Here is a 15,848-nt window from a genome sequence, read left to right on the forward strand (position 1 = left end):
TCCTTGTTGTTGCTTTCCTGGGGTTGTTTAGGATTTGCGTGGGTAGACCTGCTCCACTCTTGTCTCCCTCTTGTAGCAGAATTCTAGATTCTTTATGTATCCTCGCGTTCTTACAATTTACCAGGTTGGCTGCTGGGAAACTTCTTTTTGTCTTCCAGAGGGTGGCACTAAAGCACCAGTTTACTGTAGAGTTTTCCCTTGCTGGGAAACAGACCCTGGTAGGTTTTTCTGAGAGCATTCTAGTTACCAGACCTGCTCACTGCAGCACCTGGGAGCAAGCCTGAGTTGGGGGAAGGTTTGGGTTTAGCACTCAGGTGTTGGGGGTGCGTGCGGGGTGATCCTCGAGTGACTTACTCCCAGGGTCAGACTTCCTGTTGAAGTCCTGAAGCAGTCAGCAGGGGCTGTGTCCCTTTAATGCCCTTTGAAATTTTTATTTGCTTCCTTTTTTTTTTTTTGCCCTCTTCTCCTCAGACATGGAGGTCATGCCTCAGTCAGTACTCTGAATGCTGCTGGAGAGAAACAAGAATTCTTTAACCATGACCAGCACAGCTGGGAAGACAACCTCAGTATTGGAAAATTATTATTTTCTTTTTGTGATGACATGTTTCCTTTATTTTTCATGTTTCTTGTAGTTTGGTATGACTGTCTTTACATTTGAAGTAGCGGACGCCTATTTAAGTCTTTGTTAGTTACCTTTGGACAGGGTATTCTGCTTGATGGTGTTGTTACTGACTGAGTCTTCCTTTTTTCATATCAGCACACCTACACCGCTCTTCCTGTGTTCTTTTGGCAGAATCTTAAGCTTTTAGGTCTTCTCTGGTTCTTGCAACTCACCATGTTGGCAACTGGAAGCCTTTCTTTTGTTTCACAGAAGGTGGTGGTCTAGCTCACGTGTTTGGTTTCTCCCTTGCCTGCAGACCATGGCTTGTTTTCTGAGCACACACCCTGTCCATGCTTCTGCGTTTCGTAAATATATGGGGGAAAAGTGTACACTGAACGGGAAAAATGCACCTCCTTTTCTAACTAAGGGGGTCAGTTAAAGAATTATTGGGAAAGAAGGAAAAAATATAGCCTTTGCACTTAGTGCAAAATTAGTTGCAATAAATACCTAAGCAATGTCACAGACAAAGCAGTGACTTTGAAATTATATGTGATTCCTATCAGAGCTTTAAAATGGCGTTGTGTTTGATTCTAGAAACTACCGGACCGAAGCCTTCTACACCTCTGCAGCCACTGTTTGGTCTATTTAAGAAACAGAACCAATGACCAAGCTGAGCCTAGAGAGAAGATTGATGTTAGCTCACAGGGATCAAGCCCTGAGTAAGAAACACCTTGACAGTGATAATGCCAGCGGCTCCAGTGGCTGCTGCCCCAGTTGGCTTATGCCAAATATGCTTTCAGCAACTTAGAGAGGTTTCCTCGTATCTCCATCTGATTGGATTTTGTTAAAGGAGCATAGGTTGCATTCTATCAATTGCAATCTATTAAGATGATCAGAGGTTTCTCTCCTTTAATCTGTTGATATTTTTCGTTAGTTCTTTTTCTTTTTTTTTTTTAAAGTTTGTTTGTTTATTTATTTATTTATTTATTTATTTATTTAGAGAGTAAGGAGAGGCAGAGAGGGAGAGAAAGAATCCCAAGTAGGCTCTGCTCTATCAGCGTGGAGCCAGGCAAGGGGCTCAATCTCATGAATCGTGAGATCATGACCAAGAGTTGGATGCTTAACTGACTGAGCCACCCAGGGGCCCTCCTTAGTAGTTTTCTTAATAAATTACAGTCTTCTTGCATTTCTAGCACAAAACCTTTCTTGGTCTCAATACCTTAGGCTTTCAATATAGTTCATGGCTCACTTTGCTGATGTTTATATAGGGGTTTTGCCCATATTTCAAATACCAAATTAACCACTACTTCATGTGTTATTCTTTAGGTTTCTTCTCCTTCTCCTCCTCCTCCTTCTCTTTTTTCTTCTTCTTCTTTTTAAAACTTTTTTAAATGTGTATTTGTTATTGAGACACAGAGAGAGACAGAGCATGAGCATGGGAGAGGCAGAGAGAGGAGACACAGAATCCGAAGCAGGCTCCAGGCTCCGAGCTGTCAGCATAGAGCCCAATGCAGGACTGGAACTCACAGACCATGAGATCATGACCTGAGCCCAAGTCGGAAGCCTAACCGACTGAGCCACCCAGGCGCCCCTTCCTCTTCTTATTCTAAATGGAGTTAAAATACATGTAACATAAAATTTACAATCTTAACCATTTTTATTTATTAAAAAAAAATTTTTTTTTTCAACGTTTATTTATTTTTGGGACAGAGAGAGACAGAGCATGAACGGGGGAGGGGCAGAGAGAGAGGGAGACACAGAATCGGAAACAGGCTCCAGGCTCTGAGCCATCAGCCCAGAGCCTGACGCGGGGCTCGAACTCACAGACTGCGAGATCGTGACCTGGCTGAAGTTGGACGCTTAACCGACTGTGCCACCCAGGCGCCCCTACCATTTTTAAATGTACAGTTCAGTGATGTGGAATATATTCACATTGTTGTGCAACCATCACTATCATCCATTCCCTAATTCTTTTCATCTTGTGAAGTTGAAATGAAGCTGAAACCATACCCAGTCTCCTCTTTCTCCATCCTGGAAACCACCATTATACTTTTTGTCTTCATGATTTTGATTACTCTAAGTACATCATATAATTTACGTGTATAAGATATCCCTATCTTATGTAAAAAGTGGTTTGTTCTTCATTTGACTCGTTCTCTAAAATGAGTATGACAGTATAACACAATGGCGTTACTAGGAAAATATTATGTTCATCCTCCAGTAAAATTCTGTATGCACAAATCAATAGTCTTAATCTGAGAAAAATATGCTCTATAAAATATGTTCACACCGTACACTAAATTAAATTCAGTTTTGGTAATGTTTTCGTTTCCAAAATGAAGAAACATTTTCTTAATCTAAATAAAGAACATTTGGGGTGCCTGGGTGACTCATTTGGTTGAGTGTCCCAACTCTTGATTTTGACTTAGGTCATGATCCCAGGGTTGTGGGATCGAGCTCCATGCTGAGCATGGAGCCTACTGGAGACTCTCTCTCTCTCTCTCTCTCTCTCTCTCTCTCTCTCTCTCTCTTTCTCTTTCTCTCTTTCTCTCACTCCCTTTCTCTCTCTCTCTCCCTCTTCCCTTTTCTTCCACTTGCCCACTCTCTTTAAAATAAAATTTAAAAAATATAAATAAATAACATTCAATATTTTTTTCTTAAGTGTTTAATTTCCTTTAAGTGTAACAAATTTTGAAGTTTAGGGAGATTAACGACTTTTCTATCCTACATCATTTAACTTGAGTTTTTAACCTAATATTCTGCTTCTATTATGAATGTTTTAAAAACATTCTTCCATATGGGTGCTTCTATTTAATCTTATTCTGCCTGTCTAGTAAGGGTTTGGGACTTGCCAATATGTTTGTAGAAGATACTGCTAGCTGTTTAACAAATTGACATTGGGTTCTTCTTTGGGCTCATAATTAGACTGTATATCCAAGCCCCCAAAGCAGGTAGGTGAGGCCATTTCCCTGAGTTCTAGCCAGAGACTGTGAACGGAAGTGGTGGGAATCCCTTTCAGGCCTGGCCATAAGAAAGTTCTATGTCTATACCTCCGTGTTCTTTTTCTCTTCCTACTGAATGGGGGTAACAATGGAATCTGTTTACATTGAAAGCCACATGTTGGAGATGGCAAAGGCTCAGTTAGCTGAGTTCTGGAATGACCACCTGGAGGTAGGCTCAGTCTGCTGGAGTCACCTTTCCTAGACTGTGCATGTCAATATGAGATAAGGTTCTATGCATATGAGAGATTCCACAGCATATTTGTTACTCTCTATTATAACTAGTGTTACTGATTAATACCAGGATTCATAATTTGAGGTAAGACAAAAGGAGAAAGTAGAATAGGGTGGGGACAATAGATTAAGAATTAGGCAAGAAAACCAAAACCAAAAACACCACACTATTATAATCTCTATACTTACTATGAGAGTGGTACAGATTTGGTTCTAAGATAACTAGCAATGCATGAGACTAAGGCATTCTGATTAATAAGCAAATGACCATGTAAGAAAATTAATGTGAGCAATTTCACAAGATGAAGTATGAAATATGATAATGTAGGGATTTCTCTTGCCATTCAACCTAAAGTAGTAATAATGTAAAAGTGTTTCCCACAACTTTTGGGTCAATATTCCTAAGTGTTTCAAAGACTGTTTTAATAATCCCCAGTACATGTTGATGTCATGACACTGGAGCTCCTTTTAAGTAAAAATAATTTGGATGGGGTAAAAATGAAATAGTTTGAATTCACATTTCTCGATTGATCTAGACTGATAGAGGAGTATATACAATATTATCTGGTCCAGTGGGCTAGTCTCTGAAAACTAACTTCATGCAGCTAATGCCAGCTGAATTCACAAGCATATGTCATATATGATGTGTGAGTAGAGCTAACATTCTTTTATGAATGCTGAGAATCCCAGCAATCATGGGTGCCATATCAGAAGGTCTTCCTCTGATCAAAAGAATGTCAAAAGAAGAACACATTTTATGTCTTAAGATTTTTTTAGAAGTACAAATCTCTGAACATTTATTGAGCATACATTACGTGCTTCACACTGGACCAAGCTTGATATCATAGCAGTTTTTCTTGTTTAGAATTTATAATCTAATTATTTTTTTTTCAACGTTTATTTATTTTTGGGACAGAGAGAGACAAAGCATGAACAGGGGAGGGGCAGAGAGAGAGGGAGACACAGAATCGGAAACAGGCTCCAGGCTCTGAGCCATCAGCCCAGAGCCCGACGCGGGGCTTGAACCCATGGACCGCGAGATCGTGACCTGGCTGAAGTCGGACGCTTAACCGACTGCGCCACCCAGGCGCCCCTAGAATTTATAATCTAGATCAGATGTCATGGGGCCTCTTAAGAGAGGACTCTGTACCACATTGTAACGTCAGGAAGCTACACTCAAGTTAAACTCTAAAAAGTTCAGAGAAGGACACCAGAAAAGGTCATTTCAGGCAGAGAGAAACGCATAAGAAAAGGCAAAGGCAGGAAAGAAATAAGACCTGTTACCTCCTTAAGGAGCTATAAATATCTCTTTAAAACCAAAAGACAAAGTGAGAGGTGGGTTGAAGAGGTGACAGAGGTAAGAAAGGAGTCAGGTTACCAAAGACCAAATATACTATTCCCAAGAGTTAATTTTATCTGAATGAGGAACCACTGAAGATTCTCAGCAGGACAGAGCCACGAAATTTATATTTGATAAAGAGCAATCTGAAGAGGATGGAGGACAAGAAGGTCAGTAGCCGAGAGATCAATCCTAAGGCTTAATACAATCACCAGTGGAAAATGGTAATAATTAGAATAATGGTGATAATATAGCTAACCTTTATTAGGCTGAAAGCCTTTATGGATTATTTCATTTTGTCTTGTGACAAACCTTTGAGATAGGTGCTATTATTTCATGTTTATCCTACAAATAAGGAAAATGAACCCTGGTCAAATCACGCTGCCAGCTAACAAGGGGCACTGTGGGTATTTGGTCCCAAAGCCTTTCGCTGATGCCCATAGTGTCTACTGGGCATCTGAGTATGAACCAATCCATCAGTAAGTCATATTAGCTCAACTTCAAAATGTATCTTACAACCAGCTGCTTCCTACTTCCTCCAAGCTACCACCCTGGCCCAGCCACCATTATTGTTGGCCTGAATTATCACAGGTGGCTCCTAATTGGGCTTCCCCCCTGTCACCTGTCTCTGTATTGTTCACTGTCACAGAAAAGCTTGAGTAATCTTTTGAGTTTTAAACTGTGTCACTCTCCTGCTTACTGCCCCAGTGGCTTCCTATTGCAAGACCCTAAGTGTGCTGGCCTCCACCTACCTTGAGGCAAGCTTACTTCCTACCCACAGCTTTTACACTGGCCATTTCCTCTATTTCAGGAATGTTCCTTCCCCTTGTCTTTCTATGGCAGGTTTCCTTTCATCCTTGAGCCCTCTGCTCGAATGACCATTCTCTCTTGACTAACTTCCTGCATGGAACCTAGAAGGGATGAAGATGTGCATGTATTTATATGTGTGAAAAGGCAACTTATTTTTGCATTTCTCAGTTTACACTTTCTTACCTTACATATTTTATTCTTCCTTAAGACTGGTCATTTCTGACTTCCTCTGTTATTTTTGAATTTTTCATAAGTTCAGTCTCTGAGTATAGTTTCCGAGTCTCGCAGCACTATTTCCATCATAATTCCTACGCTTTGATAATAAAGCTGAAATTAAAAGAAATGAAGTGAACTGGCCTATCACTGAGGATCAGGGCTAGATTTTAATCAATTTCTAGTGCTTTTCCCATAGGCATGGATATGCTTTTCATGAAAAGCAAGTACATAGTTGTTGGTCAGTGGTTTAGTAGGGGGCAAGTTATGTGTTATCTTCAAATTCAGACTAACTGGTATTTATATTTATGAGCACCATTCAAAATAATCTTTTAAAAGCAATTTTATATTTATTTTCCCATTTTTTCCCTTAAAACTGTCAAGGTAGGCAAGAGGTCACATCAGCCCCATTTTATAGATGAAGAAGACGTAGAACTAGGTAATTGCTTGAAATGGCAGTGTTGCATTCTAGGGGTAATACTTTTTCCATTAAACTGCTGTCTAGTTAACAAAATAACAATATTTAATTAAAGTATTGGTATCCAAAGGACCTGTGGCCAAATTAAGAATAGTTAAGAGTAGAATAACTATATTTTTCAATGAGGTGGGGTTTGTTTAAAGGCTGTCATAGAGATATCACATTTAAAAAAAATTTTTTTTTCAACGTTTATTTATTTTTGGGACAGAGAGAGACAGAGCATGAATGGGCGAGGGGCAGAGAGAGAGGGAGACACAGAATCGGAAACAGGCTCCAGGCTCTGAGCCATCAGCCCAGAGCCTGACGCGGGGCTCGAACTCCCGGACCGCGAGATCGTGACCTGGTTGAAGTCGGACGCTTAACCGACTGCGCCACCCAGGCGCCCCGAGATATCACATTTATGGGAATTCCTCTGTCTAAAAAGGTCAAGAACATGGCACAATTACAGAATTACAAAAGGTGTGGCTAAAGGAAAACCTGAACCAATGAAACACTGAAAATTTGAGCATGGCAGTTCTTTGTATAGGATGTAATACATTTATAGACTTAGTATTCAAGGATGGTTATAGAAACACAGGTATTTTTGAAAACTGGCATAGATAAATTTTTGAATGTCCCAGACACATAGATATTAATAGAGCTATTAATGATTGGGATATATTTAATCTTCAAAATGTTAAGGAGGCCACCAGGTTCTTCCATAATGATGGAATCCTGGAAAAGATGGAGTATATGTGTGATCATCAATTCCATATCCCTAAGATCAAGGCAAAAGTCTTAAACATTTATCCAATAATGCAGGGTAAACTAATCCCTTTTATTTTTATATCCTGAAGGATTTTTTTTTTTACCTTAATAAAGGATTACACTTCGGAAACTGCACCTGTCCTATGAGTATGCTTCATCCATTTCCTTGGGATTGATTTTGACTTACAGAAAACAATCATTAAAGTTTCTTTCTTATGGAAGTATTGAATCACTGTAAGTGAAACTAATATAAAGTAATATGACACTATGTTAACTAACTGGAATTAACATAAAAAACTTAAGAAAAAAACTCTTTTTCTGTTCCCAAGATTTAAAAAGAGAATCAAGCATTAAATGAGGATACAGAAAGGCCTATATCAAGTAACAAATGAAAAATATAACTCCAGACCATGTATGCACACTGATAGTAAGTGCGTCGGTATGTTCTCTACAGTGTGATGCTAGAGAGTTTACAGTTGGTGATGTCAAACAGTGGTCTCCAAGGAACTTATTTAATCAGTCCTTTAGAGAGCTCTAGAAACCTTCATTTTTAACAATTGCCCCTGAGGATTCTAGGCTTTGATTAAAAGTGTGGTTTGGGGAAGCACTTTTAACCTTCATTGTGTGTCAGATTATGTACACAGTAAAATTAAAGTGTAAATCATGTAGTTGAACAAAAAATAATTTTCTTATAAACTATTAATAGACACCTAAATGCACTGTGATTTAAAAATGAAATCATGTATATTTTGCTGTATTCATAAAGAGAGTATGCTAATGAAAAACTTGTAACAATGAAAAGCAAAACAGCAAATCCAAATCCAAATGAAGATATTTCTCTGAATTCCATGTTTTGTTGAGAATCAAAAGCCACCAATCTTTTAATTCTTTTTTTGTACGTTATTCTGTATGCATGTTCTCTGCATCCAACTGCATCCCAGGATTTTATGTCATTTTCTGTGTGACATTTCCCAGAGATATGTGTTGTTGGCTGCTGCTTTGGGGTTGAATATCGTTCTGAGTGTCCATTGTCCATCCCCATGTAGCATGGAGACACTTCTCACTTGGCACTTACAGATTCTGGCTCATCACGGTGTGGCCAAGATCCTCTCTTTTTACCACTATTGCAAAATTGTCTTCCCATCACATTTCTCATAGAAATGCAAATCCAGATATTTTCACCATGACTTTTGTCATGTTCATGCAATTCCAAACAATAAAGGTAAATCAGGTATTTCAGTATAATAGTAAAAATCCAGTGAAATTCTCTGGTTTTGTTTATGTTTCTTATAGTCTCAGTCGAAATAGTGGATAGAACACATTGTTTTTAAATATAAGTTGATAAAATCCCAGGACTTTTGGACATTGAGGTAATGGAAAAAAGCCTATATATCAGATATCCCTCTATAAAGTCTATAATAAGCAAATTATGTAGCAGCTTATAGTTCAAAGCAGACAGAACAAATCCTTTTCTTTTTTATGTCAATTGGTTAGTTGCTAAGGAAACTGGTTGAAAATTATTTATTTCCTTTATCTCACCTATTTTGATGTTCTGCAGTAAGTTATCACTGTCAATTCATTGTGTTTCTCGAAAAATGCCTACCCTTCTATATACACAAAACATTAGTCAACTCAGATCAGTTATTTGTATATTTGGTTATAGTAGAGTATACTTAAATTTAGTAAACATTTGCATTGTGACAACTTCTGTTTTTTTTTTTTTCTTCTTCTTGACGCTGAACAGTTTTGACTGCTTTTAAAGGGCACACAGCTCTAGCTGTCTTCATTTGGGCTATGTCAAAGTCATCACTGTCAGGGTCATTACTGCATTTTATGTGTTGGAATAGTTCGTTTGCGGATTTGGCACTATGTCGAGCACAGACTTGGAGTTCTAATTCTGTTGAAAACAACATGCTGTGAATGCCCAAACCCCCAAAAGACAAAATGTGACTTGGAGTTTGGCCACATGCTGAAACCACAGCATTCATGTATTTACAGCTGATATCAAACATTCACAACATGGACTTTGGTATAAAATGTAGAATGACTGGCGATCAAAATATGATGTTTAATATTATTAAATAATTAAAAAATTTCTTCTTTAAATTCAGAGGTGGTAGTCTCCAGGTAAGATTATACTTTTAATGTTTGAAATTGCCATTTGACACATGTCACATTTATATAATCCAATCTCTCTTCACAGGAAATAGAATATTAAGCCTGGGTTTTAGCTGTCAAAGAATATTTCCCTATGATAACTTCTGTCTCTAGAAGTGAAAAGAGATGTGGGAATATGAAGTCAAGAATAGCTCCATGACTTTGAATTCTAAAAATGTAACAAAGAAAATGAATTTAAAAATAACCTTTATATTTTTTAAACGTGTTGCTATAATCCTGTCTGAGAAAAAGGCATGTAGTAAGGTCAGCTAAACCCATCAGAGGCAAAATTTGAATTTCCTGTATCTACATGTAGAGTTGGTTGGCCTAACAGCCTCATGTTAGTTAAAGTAAGAGATAGCCATTTATTTCTCTAGTAGGCATAAAAGCTCCTATATGATAACACACTTGTATAATACTATCACTTTAAAAAATAATTCTAAGTATACTTATTGTATAAAAATCAAACTGAATTTATGAAGGATAAAGAGTCATTTAATAATAAAGGGAAGTCCTCTTTTATCATACTTGAAGAAAATGCTCTTGGATGTTAAGTTCTTGATCAAAGTTTATATGATGATGCATTTTTTAGGGGCTGAGGGTGTTTGGAAGGCTTTGCTTATTGTTCATACCAGTATAATGTTTCAGAAATTCTTGGAATCATAGCAGGCACTATTTTACAGTATGTTTCTTATTTTTTTGTTGTATGTAAGGAAAACAATCTCAATGTGAATTTTATTTCGTATTTACCTGTAAAGAATATACTCATGTTTCCTTTACAAATACTTCTGTTTTATTAATTAAATATACCACCAAATTGAACAAAAGTTATGGAGGCTGATAATGTTCATATGTATGTATCAAATTCTAATTAGGATATAATGGCCCAGAAATGCAATTAGAAAAGAGCTAAGGATAAGCTACTCTCTTTTTTTAACTTTTTAATTTTACTATTTTTACAAATTTATTTATTTAAATTCAAGTAAGCTAACATACAGTGTAGTATTGGTTTCAGAAGCAGAGCCCAGTGATTTATCATTCACATATAACACCCTGTGCTCATCCCAACAAGTACCTTCCTTAATGCCCATCACCCATTTAGCCCATCCACCCAACCACTGCCCCTCCAGCAACCCTCAATTTGTTCTCTGTATTTAAGAGTCCCTTATGGTTTACCTACCTCTCTGTGTCTTATTTTTCCTTCCTTTCCCCTATTTTCATCTGTTTTGTTTCTTAAATTCCACATATGAATGAAATCATATGATATTTGTCTTTCTCCGACTGACTTATTTCACTTAGCATAATACACTCGAGTTCCATCTGCATTGTTGTAAATGGCAGGATTTAATTCTACTAGTCATTAAAGAAGAGTTAATACCGATTCTTCTCAAAATGTTACAAAAAAATAAAATAAAATTGGAAGGAAAGCTTCCAAACTCATTCTTTGAAGCCAGTGTTACCTTGATTCCAAAATCAGACAAAGACCCCACTAAAAAGGAGAATTACAGGGTAATATTCCTGATGAATCTGGATGCAAAAATTCTCAACAAGATACTAGCAAATCGAATTCAACAGTACATTAAAAGAATTACTCACCACGATCAAGTGGGATTTACTCCTGGGCTGCAGGGTTGGTTCAATATTCACAAATCAGTCAGCGTGATACACCACATTAATAAAAGAAAGGATAAGAACCATCTGATTTTCACAATCGATGCAGAAAAAGCATTTGACAAAGTTAATTTTTTTAAAAAAATAATAATGTAGTAGAGCAATTTACTTATCACTGAGCTTCTTGGAATCTAAGGCAAAACAATGAGTAAATGTAAATCTATAATACTTTTTTTTTTCAAGCAATCTGCACATTATTTTTCCACATTTCATAAGCTAATAGTAAACCCTCATTAATAGTAAATACATTTTACCAACTCAGAGTTTAAACAGTAAGGGAAAAAGCTTAAAGCAAGTTGTAAAGCATATGTCAGATCTGTCTAAACCAGAAGCCTTGCTAGATAGAAAAGCACATGGAAATTTCATCCTGACTCCATAATTTCAGCAAAAATATTTTAGACAATACACTTGTCAGAAATCTCCCATTTTTCTCTAACTAGTGAAAAACTGAACAGGAAATTCAGAATTAGGTCATTAAAAAGAAGGTTATTGTTAATTGTAGGGGATCCCAAACTCCAGCCATTATTTTTCAGATTAAAAAAAAAGGCAAACCAGAATTGGTATTAGATGTGCATGAGAAAGAAAGAAAGAAAGAAAGAAAGAAAGAAAGAAAGAAAGAAAACCTAACAGATTTATCAAAGGAGTCCACAGAATAAAGGAGATAGGAATAGGATAAAAAGATAATTTGGAAAAGATCTCTTTAGAAAGGAAACAAGCAAGACATACTTACTTGACATCTATTTTTAATTCTCATGAAAATGAAAGTAATATAAATTCTGAAAACTGCTTATGACTTAAAAGACAGTAAGTCTGGAATATTTTAAGGAAACATTTTACAGAAATAACTATAGTTAACACTATAAAAATGTAGATAATTTGTGGATAATTTTGTAATATTTAGGGCAGTAACAAATATGTAGCTGTAGGTCCCTTGTGCTATAGGAAACAGATTCGTTAAGGTTACACAAATAATTGTAAGGTTAATCTATTTTTTTTGAAATTTTTTAAACATTTATTCATCTTTGAGAGACAGAGACAGAGCATGAGTGGGGAAGGGGCACAGAGAGGTAGACACAGAATCCGAAGTAGGCTCCAGGCTCTGAGCTGTCAGCACAGAGAGCGACGCGCTCGCACTCATGAACTGTGAGATCATGACCTGAGCCGAAGTTGGACGCTCAACCGACTGAGCTACCCAGGCACCCCAGGCTAATCTTATTATCAAAGTATATGTGAAAAGGAAGTCAGGCTTCTTGGGAAAAGAATAGACACAAATCAGTCCTAATGAATAAAAGAGGAACCTCAGTGCAAGTGGACTTTGCAAAAACTAGGAAGTAATTTTGTCATCTGATCAACAAGATTTAATTTGTACTTAACTATATGAATAGGGTTCTCCAGAAAAACAGAGTCAATAGAATGTGTGTGTGTGTGTGTGTGTGTGTGTGTGTGTATAAAGAGATTTATCATAAGGAATTGGCTCACATAATTATGGAAGAGAGCAAGTATATGTAGTGTGAGTTGTTGGCAAGCTGGAGACCTAGCAGAACTAAAGGTTTAATTCTAGTTGGAGTTGGAAGTCCTGAGAACCAAGAAGAGCCAATGGTTCAATTTAAGTTTGAAGGCAAAAAGAAAACTAATGTTCCAGTTCAAAAGAAGTCAGGCACTTGGGGAAGAGAGTCATCCTTTTTGTTCTATTTAGGCCTTCAACTGATTGGATGAGGCCCACCCACAGTAGGGAGGACAATCTGCTTTACTTGGTCTATTGATTCACATGTTAATTTTGTCTAAAAACACTCTCACAGAAACACCCAGAAAAATATCAGGAGCTATTATTGTGCAAATGGCTTTTATAGAGGTGAAATATTGAAAGTCCATTTGAAAAATATTTTTGTATTATATACATTTTTCCTTTTTATTATATAAGTAATAAGTAATATAAATTCATAATACAGTAATTTTATGTATCAGCTTGACTGGGCCACAGGGTGCACAGCTTTTTGATCAAACATTATTCTATGCTCCTTTCATGAGTTTAAAACTTATGTCCACACAAAACCTGTAAAACCCAGCTTTATCCATAATTGCCAAAATCTGAAATTAAATAAAATATCCTTTGATATGTGAATTGGTTAATGTGATATATCTATACAAGGCAATATTATTTGGTGATGAAAGGAACTGAGCTATCAATCCACACAAACACATGTAAGAATCTGTAGCCTTAGAGTAAATCTTGAAATCAGATAGTATGAATTCTCAGACTTTGTTATTCTTAAATATTGCATTGGCTATTCTGGGTCCTTTGCTATTCCATATAAACTTAAAATCAGTTTGTTGATATTCACAAAACAACTCACTGGGATTTTGTTGCACCTATAGATCAAGTTGAGGAGAACTGACATCTTAACAATAATGAGTCTTCCTCTCCATGAATGTGGAATATCTCTTCTTTTTTTAAAAGTCTTCTTTGTTGTGTTTTTAATTTCAAATTCCAATGGCTCATTGCTGGCATATAGGAAAGCAATTAGCTTTAGTATATTAATCTTGTATTATGCAACATTACTATAATTGTTTACTAGTTCTAGAGTTGGTCTACTTTTTATCCATTTTTGAACCATATTAAATTACTATACAAATGTTAACTGGGGTTCCTGGGTGGCTCAGTCGGTTGAGCGTTCGACTTCGGCTCAGGTCATGATCTTGTGGTCTGTGAGTTCGAGCCCTGCATTGGGCTCTGTGCTGACAGCTCAGAGCCTGGAGCCTGCTTTGGATTCTGTGTCTCCCTCTCTCTGCCCCTCCCCTGCTCATGCTCTGACTCTCTCTGTCAAAAATAAATAAAACATTTAAAAAAAAGTTAACTGATATTCCTATTATTTTAAAATAGGGATTAAAAATCTCTCATGCTAACCTAGATTTATAATGAGTTTAACATTATTACATATTAAATTAGATATTTATTTAATATACATAGTTTATAAAGAACTATGCTCAGTATTGTTCAACAAAGTAAAACCACGTCGAATCCATTTAAAGCATTTTCAATCCAGTGGAAAAGAAAAACATACTGTTTCAGGTATCTCTCGAATGCATAACAATCCACCTGAAATCTTAGTGACTTAAAACAATGGCTTATTTTGCATGATTTTGTGAGTTGAGCAGATCATTGTTTTGCCCTGGGTGGTAGGAAACTGGTGAATGGGCTGGGCTAAAAGGTTGAAGAGGCTGTATCTCATGTGTTTGGGTCTTGGTGATGACCATAAGTTAGAGCACTTCATTTTTCTTTAAGTGGTCCCTTTCTACATCTGGCATATAATCTTCCAATACTTCTCTACATGATCCCTCTTTAAGAAGAATAGTCTAGAAATTCTTTTAGTTTAACAGCTTCTTATATTCTAAGAGGAAATGTTCCAAGAAGATAAGGGCTAATGTTCAAACACAAAAAAATCTCTGTTTGTATCACATCTGTGAAAGTCCCATTTTATGACCAGTGATGTTGCCAAGTCCAGGGGCATTGTAGGAGAACATGAATATAACATAAGACATGAAGAGTGTGAATATGCCTTTAGTAAGGCAGCATTTATTGGACTGCAATGTAGCAGTTAACCATATACCTGTAACTACAATAAAAAGGGAGAGTGGATTATTGTTTTCTAGTGGGATTAAAAAGTCAGGAGTGATTATCTCTAATAGGGAATAGTGTAGGCCCATGATGAACATGAGACTTGAGATTGATAATATTTTAAATCATAGACTCAATGAGTAGTTTTGCAAGTGTTGATAGCATTGCAAGTAGAAAAGCTTAAAAAAAAAAAAGCATGAAAACCCAGGCCCGCTAACGGATTTGCAAGCAGTCTGGTTTGAATGCAATACAAAAGCAATGAGAAAGAACAGTAAAAGTTAAGATCTGGAGGTAGGTGGAGCCCAGATGTCTGAGAACCATGAGTGTGATCTTGAAGAGTTTGAATTTTATTGTGTAATACTTCTTGTGCAGAAGAGAAACAGGATCAGATCTGAATTGGAAGATTATTCTAAAAGCAGAGTAAATAGTTAACTGAATGGTGTTACTTGGTTGTGGTGAAGTTGGAGGAAGAAGGATTCAGAAGTTCCTGAGAGGAAGTAAGAGCTATTGCATACTACCTATGTTGTATCCATACTTGATCAAATTTTGGCAAATCTGACCAGGGAAAAGTAAGCAAGATTTTTTGGGAGGCATGCATTTGGAAAGAAGGGAAGTCGTGGTAGATGGATCTCCAATTCCAATTGGGGCTCCTCAGTACTTATTCAACACAGTTTAGGACTGTTTCTCTTAATTTGTCTAGTATGATCATATGGATGAGTTTATACTTGGGGCTTAATGAGAAAGAAATGACTAACGTGCTTTTTTTTCAAGTATAGCAAGAAGGGACAAGGGACATCTTATGGTGAACTCTATCCATGTGGGGGAAAAAAGACCTTACATAAAAAAGACCTTACATAAATGTGGAGTACTTTTCCATGTTGTTTGATACAGAGACCCTAGAGGGAGAGATTAAATTTGTAGGACAAATATCCAATATTATTTTTCCCTAAGAAATAGGAGAATGGGCAGTGGTAGTGTGGCAA

The 15,848-nt window shown here is 36.8% G+C and overlaps 1 pseudogene; it reads right to left on the reverse strand.

The window, feature by feature from the left end:
* Nucleotides 1-6,007: 6,007 nt before the first annotated feature.
* On the reverse strand, nucleotides 6,008-8,450 carry LOC122468720 (annotated as a pseudogene).
* Nucleotides 8,451-15,848: the final 7,398 nt, after the last annotated feature.

The sequence above is a fragment of the Prionailurus bengalensis genome, chromosome B1, assembly GCF_016509475.1.
Source record: "Prionailurus bengalensis isolate Pbe53 chromosome B1, Fcat_Pben_1.1_paternal_pri, whole genome shotgun sequence".
Taxonomy (NCBI): Eukaryota; Metazoa; Chordata; class Mammalia; order Carnivora; family Felidae; genus Prionailurus; species Prionailurus bengalensis.